The sequence below is a fragment of the Idiotropiscis lumnitzeri genome, chromosome 4 (genome assembly GCF_059441095.1).
Source record: "Idiotropiscis lumnitzeri isolate Australia: NSW breed Sydney's pygmy pipehorse chromosome 4, RoL_Ilum_1.0, whole genome shotgun sequence".
Taxonomy (NCBI): Eukaryota; Metazoa; Chordata; class Actinopteri; order Syngnathiformes; family Syngnathidae; genus Idiotropiscis; species Idiotropiscis lumnitzeri.
In genome coordinates this window covers 26,510,993-26,523,325 of record NC_142394.1, presented here as the reverse complement: position 1 = coordinate 26,523,325, position 12,333 = coordinate 26,510,993, and the positions used below count along the sequence as shown (strand labels likewise).

At 40.4% G+C, this 12,333-nt stretch overlaps 1 protein-coding gene across 36 annotated transcripts in view; it reads right to left on the bottom strand.

Moving 5' to 3' along the window:
- The window catches only part of LOC148338887 (receptor-type tyrosine-protein phosphatase delta-like), a 269,563-nt gene that overhangs the window by 184,839 nt on the left and 72,391 nt on the right, over nt 1–12,333 (bottom strand). For all 36 annotated transcript variants that reach the window (XM_088293384.1, XM_088293387.1, XM_088293394.1 and 33 more), the window contains one exon: nt 10,761–10,784. The gene's annotated coding sequence lies outside the window, so the exon portion shown is untranslated. The remainder of the gene's footprint in view (nt 1–10,760; nt 10,785–12,333) is intronic.

The window sequence follows — 12,333 nt, the reverse complement described above, 5'->3', positions numbered from 1 at the left end:
ATCTGTGCCAATTTCTTAGCAACACACGGTGCTTTGCCTGTCGGCTGCAGCTGCAGATGGTTGCGTGCGGCGGCGCCGGCCTTCCCGGAGGGCCTCCGGAGGAACCGCAAGTAGACGCTCCGACTGGGAACATCGCACGTCAAAACTGTCAACTTTTTTGACTGCCGTATTGCAAAGATTGCTCTCCGAACGCCATCAAATAAACTATATAAAAAAAAAAAAAATCAAACTAAAATCCCATCACTTGGATTTCTATTCCTTTTTCTGTGCGCACGTGTGAGTGCGTGTGTGTTGCAGACAAACGGCGCAACATAAGCATCAATTATCCCGGTAAACAAGTTTGGCCATGTAGAACATTCAATTACGTATTAAACATTAATAGCTGAGGCGTAATTCACCCATCCATTAGATCGTGTTAAACACGGACACTCAATCTTCTTAATAGAGCGTGAGTGACTTGGGAGCTTTTTTTTTTTTTCCCCCCCCAAGCATGAATTTAATCAGGGAATAATAATAGTGTGATCGGGTGGCAGTTTGTTCCACAGAGGCCGTGAATCACGCCACTAATGGGCAGCAAATGTAATTGAGAAAAGAAAGGCAACCGGTAAAATCAAAGTATGTCCATGAATCGCACAAAGCAACACTCTCGTAGACAAACGGGTCGAGCAGCGAGCCGTACATCCTCAGGAACCGTCGGGTCCAGCGATTCTCAGTGTGGCATGTTACCAATGATGCTACGTCCGAGAATTACTGACACTTAAATGTATTCAATTTTTTGGGTGCAATATATTTGCATTAAACTTAATGGAGAGCTGTTTGACTTTAAATATTAATTTTTATATTTGTATTTTTTTTTTTATTCTGTTGCATGAATGGCAGCAGCATGGAAGAGCATTTCATTATTTTGCCTGTCACCATTCATCACTAAGCATAGCTAGACGGACAAAAAAAGTGGTGCCTTGAGATACAAAGTTCGCATCTCAAAGCATCTTGTTCCATTGAAATGAATGGAAATGCCATTAATGCATTCCAGCACCCCCAAAATAAAAAATAAAAATTGCTGTAATGTGAATTCGAATGAGGAATAAATAGCCCTGCATAAAATTGTACTTTGTAAAAGAATACAGTAAATACCATTAAATAAATTTCAAAATATTTTTTGTCACATTTCATCAATTAAATGCTGGAATTTCTGATGTGGGATTCATAACAATTCAACGCCTCTCTCAGATTATCAGTGCGGCATTAATATTAGTCGTTCAACGCAAAGGATAAAGAATATATAAATATTTCATTTAGATTTGTTTTCAATACAATGCTTAAAGTGTGAAAGCTGCACAACATGCATGCTAATTAGCATTAGCATTAGCGGACGGACAGGCTAAGCTTTGGTTGTTTTAAATACACAAAGTGTAATTCTACTTGTGCTAATGTTTAAGAACCATTTTCTGGGGGCAAAACTCGGCTTGCTTCTGCCGCTTCTTCTTGTGAAATGAGTTGAGTTCACCGTCACAATCGAGCCGTTGTCAAGATTGAACGTCCAAGTCAAAAGAAATGACGGGTCACTCGCTCCTCAAATGACTTATCATCCAATAATTGTTTGACAAATGAAGTGGAATATCGCAGCTTGGTTTAGAATCACCGTCACAGACCAAAAGAGGCCAAGTGTGAACAGAATAACAATAATAGCTGGAAGCAAAAACTAAAAACAATAAGTCGTGGCGATCCTGACTCTAATTTGCCACCACTGAAACTGATTGATGTTTTTTTCCACCTGGCAGGACACAATTCCGCCGCATGCAGGCGGGCCCGGCACAATTGCCAGCATTCCGCGACATTATTATCACGGCCGGCGCGCTTTCCACGTCTCGCAAAGTCCCTGCGAGCTGTCCGAGTTGAGCTGACCCAAGCTTGGGCGGCGCACCGTTTCGTCAGCGGAGCTCTGCCACCAGAAATAACAACGGGGGGGGGGGAGCAACTGAAATAATTGGCGATTACTGTTTATTTTGAGCCTCATTGTTAGACGGGGGGGGGGGGATTACTAACGGGAACATAATTAAGCCTTTACAACTGCATTATAGAAAATTCGTTTTTGCACCAACCAATTTTTTTTAATATTCAGCTTTCAATTGAATGTTAAACAATTTCTTTTTAAGAGGCAACAAAAAGAAAAAAAAAAAGGCCGATAATGACGCCTATTCCAGAGGTCCAATCGAAACGCACGGTTTTGTTACATAAGAGCTAGAATGAGATGCTTTGTTGGATGACCTCATCAATTGTCCTCGAGTGCACCTCTAGTGCGGGGATAGGCAACGTAAATGCTGGACGCGCGTAACAATTTTTCTTCAGTGCGATGGGGGGGCCACAAACGTGCTGTTAAAGTGTCAAATTTTTGGTAATATATTTGTTATTACAGGTATAAAAGAAGGCTTTGAAGAAAACAACAAAATAACCACATCATGTTTTTTTTCCCAGTGCAAATGGATCACTTGCATAAAAAAAATACCATTCAAGAATGGCACAAAACTGCAGAACAAAAAAAAAAAAAAACATTAAATGCAAAAAAAATATTTTGTAAAATTATTATTAGGTACTTTGTCATGCCTATCTGTCCAAATCGTGTAAAAAAAAAAAAAAATGTTACTGTGAGGACAGTACAAATAAGAAATGTCTGCCATCTAGTGGTGATTGGTGATATTACAACTTTAAACTACAGTTGACTGCAGTTTGGCATCTGAGGAGTCACATTTTCTCATTTTTGATTTTCAGTTTGTTTTTGTTCATGTTTTAGACTTTTCTCAGGAACGTAATCTTGATCAGCATTTTTTAAAGAATTTTGGGGGTTTGAAAAAAAAAAAAAAAAAAAAGAAGAATGACATTATTTTTATTATAGCACCCAAATGTGACCCGGAATGTTTTGAAAATTCTCACCCAGAAACCAGTTGCATCTCACCGCATAAAATTTGATCGAAAGGCAGACCCAAAAAAAAAAAAAAAAAAAAAAAGTCTCAAGAAGACATTCATGGACACAAGAATTCTATTATTTTCGTTTGAAGCAGCCATTTTAGCGCAGCCGTTTCCAGGAGCCTATTGACACTAAATTTGAACCACACATAAAAAGTTTCAATTTCGCTTTGCAAAGTTTTATGACTCCCCGTAAAACTGGAAACTCTGATCGCGCGACTAACCGTCATGAAGTTCCTTGTCACAGAAGACTCATCTGCATCCCCGACTGGCAGAAATGTATGGATGCCATAACTCCCAACTTTTGCACGTCCCCTCTGCGTTTTAATTTTGACATTATAATCAATCGCTCCCGTCATGGAGGACATGACATTTTTGGCTCAGCGCCAGAATATTATTTGTTAGCATAGGAAAAGTGCTTGCGAGCAAAATCTCCATATGTCGGCATCCCATAATAAAGCGGGACGCACGGGCTTGAGGTCACGCTACTAAATCAAAAGAGTTGGTGATTAACGAAGTTGGACCGCTGACAGGAACCTAAGCCCGAACCAATAACTCTCCGCGCTGAATTTAATGTTGCTCCGAGAGGTGCCGTGAATCACCCACTTTACATTTTTCAATCTCGGCATTAATATCGTTAGATGTTCCGTGGAAGAGCGCGCGACTCGCACCTCTTCTCGACTGTTGTGTAGTTTTGCGGCGCAACCCGTTGACACCAAAGGTGTCAAACACACCGAGGACCAGAACTTTCCCTCGCCAACACCTTTCTCGACGTATTTAAATTTAGAGCAGGAACTGACGTGGCAAGTGCGATGCAAACCAATTAACAGTCTTTCAGCTCGAGGAGAGCGCGAGTCTCCTGCCTCTTTGCACGTCGCACCCTCAAAAAATTGCTTCGGAGAACGCAAAGCCTAGTTTTTTTTTTTTTAATGCCTCCTAGAAAATTGCGATTTTTGCCACCCGCTCCGCAAGCGGAAAACCTCCTGTTTACCCTCGCTGTCTTCCTTCGCCGGGTTTACAAAAATAAGCTCACGGCGGAACTCGTGCTCTGCTCAATATTCTTATCCCAAGCTTTCTCTTGGACTTGTCAAAATCCTAACAAAGCTCTGAAGAAACCACAAAAAAAAAAAAAAAAAAAACTCGAAACCCACCAGGAACCGTTCGGAATGGCAACATTAACGGTTTGGATGTGGTTTGACGTCGTCGAAAAGATTTTCTGAACCTCTATTGAGCCAAGGAACATATTTCATGACAGTAAAACCAAAAAACAAGTCTTGAGTTTTTTTTCCCCTCATTCGGCCAACTTTGACTTGACTACTGCTACTTTCTTATAAATCGACATCGAGCCAAACTGGAGCCATTTTTAGCACTCGCCACAAAAACCATAACTCCCAGTAAGTCCATTTACCATGCACACAAATCATCATTAGCGTCCTTGCTAACTAGCCCCTCGCAACGGAGCGAGCGGTGCCAGCGCGGCAGATGGACCGACCGCCCGGCAAACTCTGACTCGCGACCTCCTGAGATCCCAGGCCGTGGATTCTGTCCAGTCTCCATCATCATCATCATCATCATCATCATCTTCATCCTCCTCAAACGCTTGGCCAGCTTGGGCCAGATGTTGCTCTCATGGGAGATTGTGTTACTGAAGAGATGATTTCCAATCATCTGCATTTGAGCTACTTTGGCCAAGAGTCAATCGGGGACATTAAAAATGGAATGGAATTACTAAAAATGTTTGGATATTAAAAGAAAAAGAAAATGTGACAGAGACCTTTAGTGCTCTAGCTTAATGCTAATTCTAATTAGCATTGATGCTACAGTGCAAAAAACATTTGAAGCAACAGATTCTTCACAAATGGTGCAACAATATGTAAAGTTGCCTTTGCCAAGACAAGCGCACTTTGTATGTTAAAATAAAAAATGTTACAGAGACTTTCAGTCTACTAGCTTAATGCTAAGACTGATTAGCATCAATGCTACAGTGAAAAAAACATTTGAAGCAACAGATTCTTCCCAAATGGTGCAACAATATCTAAAGTTACCTCTGCCAAGACAATACTTTGTATATTTAAAAAAAACAAAAAAACATTACAGAGACTTTCAGGCCGCTAGCTTTGCTAGCTTAATGCTACAGTGCAAAAAAACATTTTAAGCAACCGATTGTTCAGAAATGGTGCAACAATATGTAAAGTTACGTTTGTCAATTAAAAAAAAAAAAACGTTACAGAGACTTGCAGTCTGCTAGCTTAATGCTAACACTAATTAGCATCGATGCTACAGTGCAAAAAACATTTTAAGTAACAGATTGTTCACAAATGGTGCAACAATATGTAAAGTTGCCTTTGCCAGGACAAGCGCACTTTGTATGTTAAAAAAAAAAATGTTACAGAGACTTTCAGTCTGCTATCTTAATGCTAAGACTGATTAGCATCAATGCTACAGTGCAAAAAACATTTGAAGCAACAGATACTTCACAAATGGTGCAACAATATGTAAAGTTACCTCTCTGCCAAGACAACACTTTGTATATTTAAAAAAAACATTACAGAGACTTTCAGGCCGCTAGCTTTGCTAGCTTAATGCTACAGTGCAAAAAAACATTTTAAGCAACCGATTGTTCAGAAATGGTGCAACAATATGTAAAGTTACGTTTGTCAATTAAAAAAAAAAAACGTTACAGAGACTTGCAGTCTGCTAGCTTAATGCTAACATTAATTAGCATCGATGCTACAGTGCAAAAAACATTTTAAGTAACAGATTGTTCACAAATGGAGCAACAATATGTAGACAGACAATATCCGAGTACTCACGGCAATATATTCTGTTGTGAAATGAGTTATATAAATAAAGTTGTATTTGTGTAACACAACTAGCATTAGCGTCCTACTAAGGTGCTCATTCTATTTCATTGTTTTTATGAAATACAATATTATGGAGGTATTTTTCTCCATCAAAAATAATTACACAACACCTTTTGTAGTTTTTTTTTTTTTTTTTTACTTTTCTTCCTTTTATTAGAATGGGAGCAGATGATTTGAGATTGGCATGTCACGAGGCTCGTAATCTCAAACATCCGGCTTTGGCCACCTTTTGTAACGTAACATTTCAACAAGGTCCCGCTATAATAAATGTCAAGTATACACTTGCCGAAATGTTATCACTAAGAGATGACAGGCTGTTGAAAAACACTTTTTATGTCACTTTCATGGAACCAAAGCCTGACAGCAAAACAGCAAAATTTTGATTGTTTTTGAAGCCCGGCTAATTAGCGCTGCTTATTAGAGATACGTCAACGGGAAACGAGGGAGAAGAGGAGCGCCTTAAGGGGTTCGAGTGGGACGCGAGTGGCGGCGCGTACACTTAAAAGAGACGACGCAGCTTAAAGACAAAAGGAACTGTCAATTTAAAAAAAAAAAAATTGTGGCGCTAACAATGACATCATGTTCACTCCTTGCTGAAGAACAGTAATTATCAAAGCGGATTCCCTCTAGTGGTAAGTATGCGTAAATTTCTTCCGGTTCCTTCCGCAACTGGCACCTTTATCCAGATCTCCAAGCACGAAAGCGGAAACGGCGGACTAATAATAGAGAGAGTGGGCAAACGTCCTCTCATGAATGCGCGGCGCACCTCAAAGTGCGCCGTTGTCCTGTGAAGTGAGCATCTGACGCTTGGCTTCACAACGGTCAGGCACGGAGAGGACACTCAATGTGCCTTCGCCATATGCCACGCTCCCTCGGGGGGGTGCGGAGGGGGATGGGCCAAGTATTTATGTGCTTTTTTTTTTTTCTGAGGGGACAGCGAATGGAATGTCGACCACTATATGTAAAAAATAAATCAAGGCACCCGAGTGACTCGTCATTGTCATATAAAACGGCATGCTCAACATTTGTTGAAATGTTTAAAACACGACTAAAGACTTATTTATATTTTTTCTGCATTTGCTACGGAGGTTTCGGCATTTACCAACTAACTCATTTGATTGAGTTTCACGTGAATTCATTGATTAATTAATTAATTAATAATAATACAAATAAAAACCAATAATAACAATAATAATAATAATAATAATAATAATTAAATAATAATTAAATAATAATAATTGATTACATTGTGCAGCATCATATGTGTTAAATGTTGGCCACTCGGCATCGATTGCAACGATTATCCTGGAAGGCGGGATTCCCCCATCTGTGGTCCCTTCTCAAGGTTTCGCATTTATCCCCAAATTGTTTTTTTGTTTTTGTTTTTTTTTTTTAGTTTTTCCTTGGCTTCCTATGGGTTAAGATACAGGGAAGTGGTTCATATTGGTCACCTGTGCGAATGTGAAGCCCTTTGAGACTTTCTTGTGCTTAAAGTGCTATATAAATGAAATCAACTTGACTTGACTTGACATGAGTTATTGCGAAGCATCGTTGGGTCCCTTGAATGGTGCTGTATAAATCATTTATTATTAAATTCATTATTGTTGCCATTTTTTCAGAGCATGCCTGACAATGTTAACGGTCCAAAAGCCAAGACAGTGAAACCTCTGTTTTTGTGATGAATCTGTCCCAGAAAGTCTGACTAAAACCCATTTGTACCAAAACCAAAGCAACTTTTAACATAGGAGATAAATTAAATCCAACTAATCCGTTCCAGACATCCTTCTTACCTTCATTAAAAACTATCAATGTCATACACCACGAGAACAGGAAAAAGGTGAGCCATTCTTTCGAAAACTCTCAAGTTTCTTGCCTACTTTATCAAATGCTCAGCAAATGTATAAATTCTATTGAATCTGTCTTAACGTGCTGTTTGTTTTGACGGGATATGTAGCACAAATGTTACCCGAGTGTTGCCGACCAGACCAAGTGGATTCTTGCATTGAGTTGTTAAATTGTCAAAGCAACATATTTGAAGTCAACACTGAAGTTACAAACAACACGCTCCGTTTGGACCAACCTGGAAACATCCACTCGCCTAAAGGAGCGCAGCTAAAAGACAACAAGCATTAGCAAGGCTAATAAACAGAGCCAGAGGATTCTAATGGGTACTTTTCAGCATTTTCCCAGGGCCCAGATGGAGACTTGAAAGGCTCACAGATGAATTAAAAAAAAAAAAAAAAAAAGCAGAATAAATCATCATCCCCGTTTCCACTCCTGAGCATTACAAAGCGCAGCATCTACTTTTAGACTTCAAGCACTATAATGCTATTTGCTTAGCGGCGTAAGCCAGCGACCGCTCCCTCGTGCTCACTCGACTACAGAGCTGGCAGAAAAAGTGCAATAAGATCGCCGATATCCTGTTTCCATGCAGAAAAAAAAGACGAATAAATACTTTTAATGGCCAACGGCAGAACTGGAGGGAAATCGCTTTGGCCTGCGTATATCCTTACTTCTTAATCTGGAACCCTAGTAAAGTACCAAATGAGGAGGTGTTACACTCCACTGGCATGAGGGCCCGCTCGATGAGTGGAAAAAGTTTACCAGAGATTTTGGCGCGAGCATTAGCGCCAGCTGCAGGCCTGGAGTGGAAATCCTGATTTTTCAGTTTGAAACACGTTGAAAGAGGTGTGCATACAATGCATGTTAACACCACCTACAGGACTGGAGTGGAACTGCATTACCTATGCAAATCACAAATGATTATTGTTTTGTTTTTTTTGCGGCGGGGGCAAAATGAAGCTTCAAATCTGCTTCATGAACCAGTTGTTGTACTTTTGGACTCCTGTAGATGGCGCTCTCGGTTCCACATTGGGCTAAAAGCCATTTTTTAAAGCCTTTATTTCAAGCAACGGTGCCATCTAGAGGACTCAAAAATACAACAACTGGTTCATGAAGCAAATTTGAAGCTTCATTCTCCCATCGGGGGGCCCTGTTAATAAGACGGGTGAGGAGGTGTTACAGTCTGCTCTCATCGGGGCCATAGGAGACCTGTGGCGAAAAAAGAGCCGCACCACCTTCCGCTAGCATCACTCACAGGTCTGGAGTGGAATTGCAATCTTTTTTTTTTAGTTTAGAAGGATTTTAAAAAGACCATCAAGGAGGTGTTAGGAACCTTGTAATGACATTTAGTGCCCCCTACAGGACTGGAGGGGATTCAGCATTTTTATTTATTTTTTTCTGTCAAGACGGACGGACATGTTCGGCCTTGGCAGAGGTCGGCCTTGTTAAAAATGCCCGTCTGAATACACCGAGGATTGTTGACCTTGCAAGTATAGATCAGCTGATTGTCGTATGTTTCAAGTCTCTTAATGGACACGGCGGACCTCCGCACACACACCCCCTCAACGCACACACACACACACCCCCACGCATGCGTGTGCCCAGTGTGATGTTTGACAGATCGCTCCCTCTCCCGCTAGGCTCACAGTAAACGTCCATCTGGCGGCCTCCCATGGGCACTTATTATTCTCAGCCAGCCAGGGGTTTTCTCTTTTTCCGAGCAGTCAAGTCAGTCAAGTTGAGCCGAAACGGCCGCAACCGCTTTTTCAATTACCACACCAGCTCGGACCGGCCCGAAAACAAAAAAGTTCCGTTATTTAAGACCCAGACGAAACACGCAACGTCAAGGTATGCCGCTTTCCTCATTTGTTCACTGCACTTTTTCCTCACTGGGGCCGAGATGATTGATTGGCCACCCCCGCCCTCTCTTGAACAGATGCTCCGAGCCTTGGGGCGGGCCCTGAGTGGTCCCGCTGTCCTGTCCTGGACCGGCCCGGCCCGGGGCCATGCTGTACGCGCGAGTCAATGACAGCCGCTTGCACTCGTCTTCCATCACTTCTCCTCCTGCGGCAATGACGTACCACCTCAAACTTTTTTTTTTTTTTTGTTTCGTCTCTTTTCGACTCAATCTGTCGACCTAACTTTATAAACAACAATTTCTTTTTGTTAAGGAATAAAGGTTTTCCAACTGAAAATTGGGATTGATGAAATAAAAAAGATAAAAATCTTTTTTTAGAGGAACAATTGTAGTTTTTAATTAAATACAATTTAAAGAACATAAACGTAATTTTACTAGATTTTGTTGAAGCAAAAAAATTACTAAATTACAATTTTAGCAAAGCAATAAAAATGTCAAAAATGAGTGAAAAATTTGAAAAAAAGCTTTCATTGTTAAGATTTTTTCCAAATTAATACATCAAATATATGAATTTGTTATTTTAACAGGTTTTATTTTAATTTAATGTTTTAAGTAAGGGGGGGGTACTTGTATCTGGCAGATACAAGCCTTAATTTAAGGTAGCGTACTTTGTGGAGCCTGCCGATACCAACCACCGATACTTAATAACAAAAAAAAAATAATCTGATATCCACTTAGAACTCCTCGGCAGTAATTAACGCTTTACTGCGACAGTTTGACACATCCATGAAACGTCATCTGCATCTGCCTTTGTTCACAATTTTTTAATTTTATGAATGAAAAGTGGTAGCGGTATCTGTGCTTGGTGTCGGTGACGACTCGTATTGGTATCGAAAATTTATAATTTCCAAGTCATTTTATTTAGTAAAATCCATGAAGTGACATTTGCAACTTTGGCTCATCAAAGTCAAATATGTCATTGCAGAAAAAAAAAAAAAATAGTATCCTAATTTGGTTAGTTTCATTGAGAAAATGGGTCAATTTGCCCCCGAACGCTTGTTGTCTCAACAATGTGGGCTACGAGGCGCTCATTTAAATACAATTCAAATGGAGATGCGTGTTGGAATGTTGACGGCGCTCGGAGCGGCTCAAACCCGGCGCATCTGAGACTCCCTCCATATTTATGACACACATGCACTCCTGAGTACGATGAAAAATGAAATGCCTCTTACCTAGTGCGGGATAGTCGGTCACATCTGCAAGAGAGAGAGAGAGAGAAAATAAATGTCAGCAAGTTGCATGTACAGAAAAGTTCCACGTGAAAAATGATGGTGTCCCACGATTGCGCACGCTCCGGGTTAAGAATAGCCCCTTTCAACACGGGTGGTGTATCATTTATTAATAGCGAGGACATGAAACGTCTTCCATGGCATCCCCGGAGAAACAAAGTTTGCACAACTTGCATTAATATTTGTCGAGTTATTTGGAGGGGGAGAAGCTCGTTTGAAAATCCTCTTTCTCGCTTTCGTAAACGCGCGCACACGTTGAGACAAACTCATCCCGCTCTTCGTGTTGCATCATCACGTGTTGGAATTTTGCTCAAATCCATTTAAATTTTTTTTTTTTTCTTATTTCATTCACTCCTGTCCTTCTTGACGTATATTGCTTCAGGTCATCATCGTCGTGACATCACTTGCTCTCCAAATATTTTGGAGGAAATGTGCAAGGAAAACAGTCGACGTCGCTTCCTGTTCTTCTTACGTAGGTAACATTATCGCACGGCATACATTTGCATTTCTTGCCGCGCACGCAGCGAATCCCCGCGGGCCCAAAGGCGGGGGAGAGTGTGATTACAATATCTGTTCAGTGCGTGCAAACAAATCTATTTTCAGCAGAGTAAAAGGGATGGTGGGGGGGAGTTTGGTCCTTGCTCATTACCATTCAGGTTGGACACACTCCCACCGCCAGCACTGTAATGTATCTAAACAACAGAGCTCAGCCCACCGCCTTGAAGCTCAGCGTCGGGGAAAATTGGACCCGAGGGAGGTCGGCAGCGGGAACTTATGTTGGACTTCAAGAGGCAGCGCAAGAACCTTTCAGGAAGACCACCAGCAGCTCTGGGACTAAATGTGATGGGAGGCTGCAAAATTACAAGCAGAATGGACCTCCATGTTTGACCCTCTCGGTTTATCTCTCGGTGACATGACAATCTTAGATTTTAAAGATTTTCCATATTTGCGTACAAAAATCTGTGTGTGTGTGTTTGCGGGGGGAGTAGAGCACAGTTAATTCATTTGAACTGGGAACTGTGACGTGAATGCAACCAATCAAGAAGCACCCTGACTTAGAAACAAGGAAGGGGCGCTAAATAAAAAAAAAAATTTAAAAATGCTCTAACCAATGTTTTATATATATATATATATATTTATTTTTTTTTAAATGTACGCGATTAAATATTTTAACTCAGCAAACTCAAAGATTTTTTTGCATATTTTGCAAAACCAAAACACTGTCCCATATTAGCTGTCCATCTTCAGAAAAAAAAACGCCCTGCTTAAGTTACTATTGGCCCTTGCAAAACAATACTGCTGCAATACACTTCATTTGGTGATTTTGCATTAATCACAAGATATTATTCAAGTAAATACCTACAAAAATAGTGGTAGAAAAAAAATGTGATTAATCGCGATTAATTACTGAAATTTTTTTTGCGATTAATTAGTTTAAAAAAATTAATCGGTTGACAGCACTAATATATATATATATTATTTTGTGTATAAAACTGGGTTCCTCAGATGGCAAGAA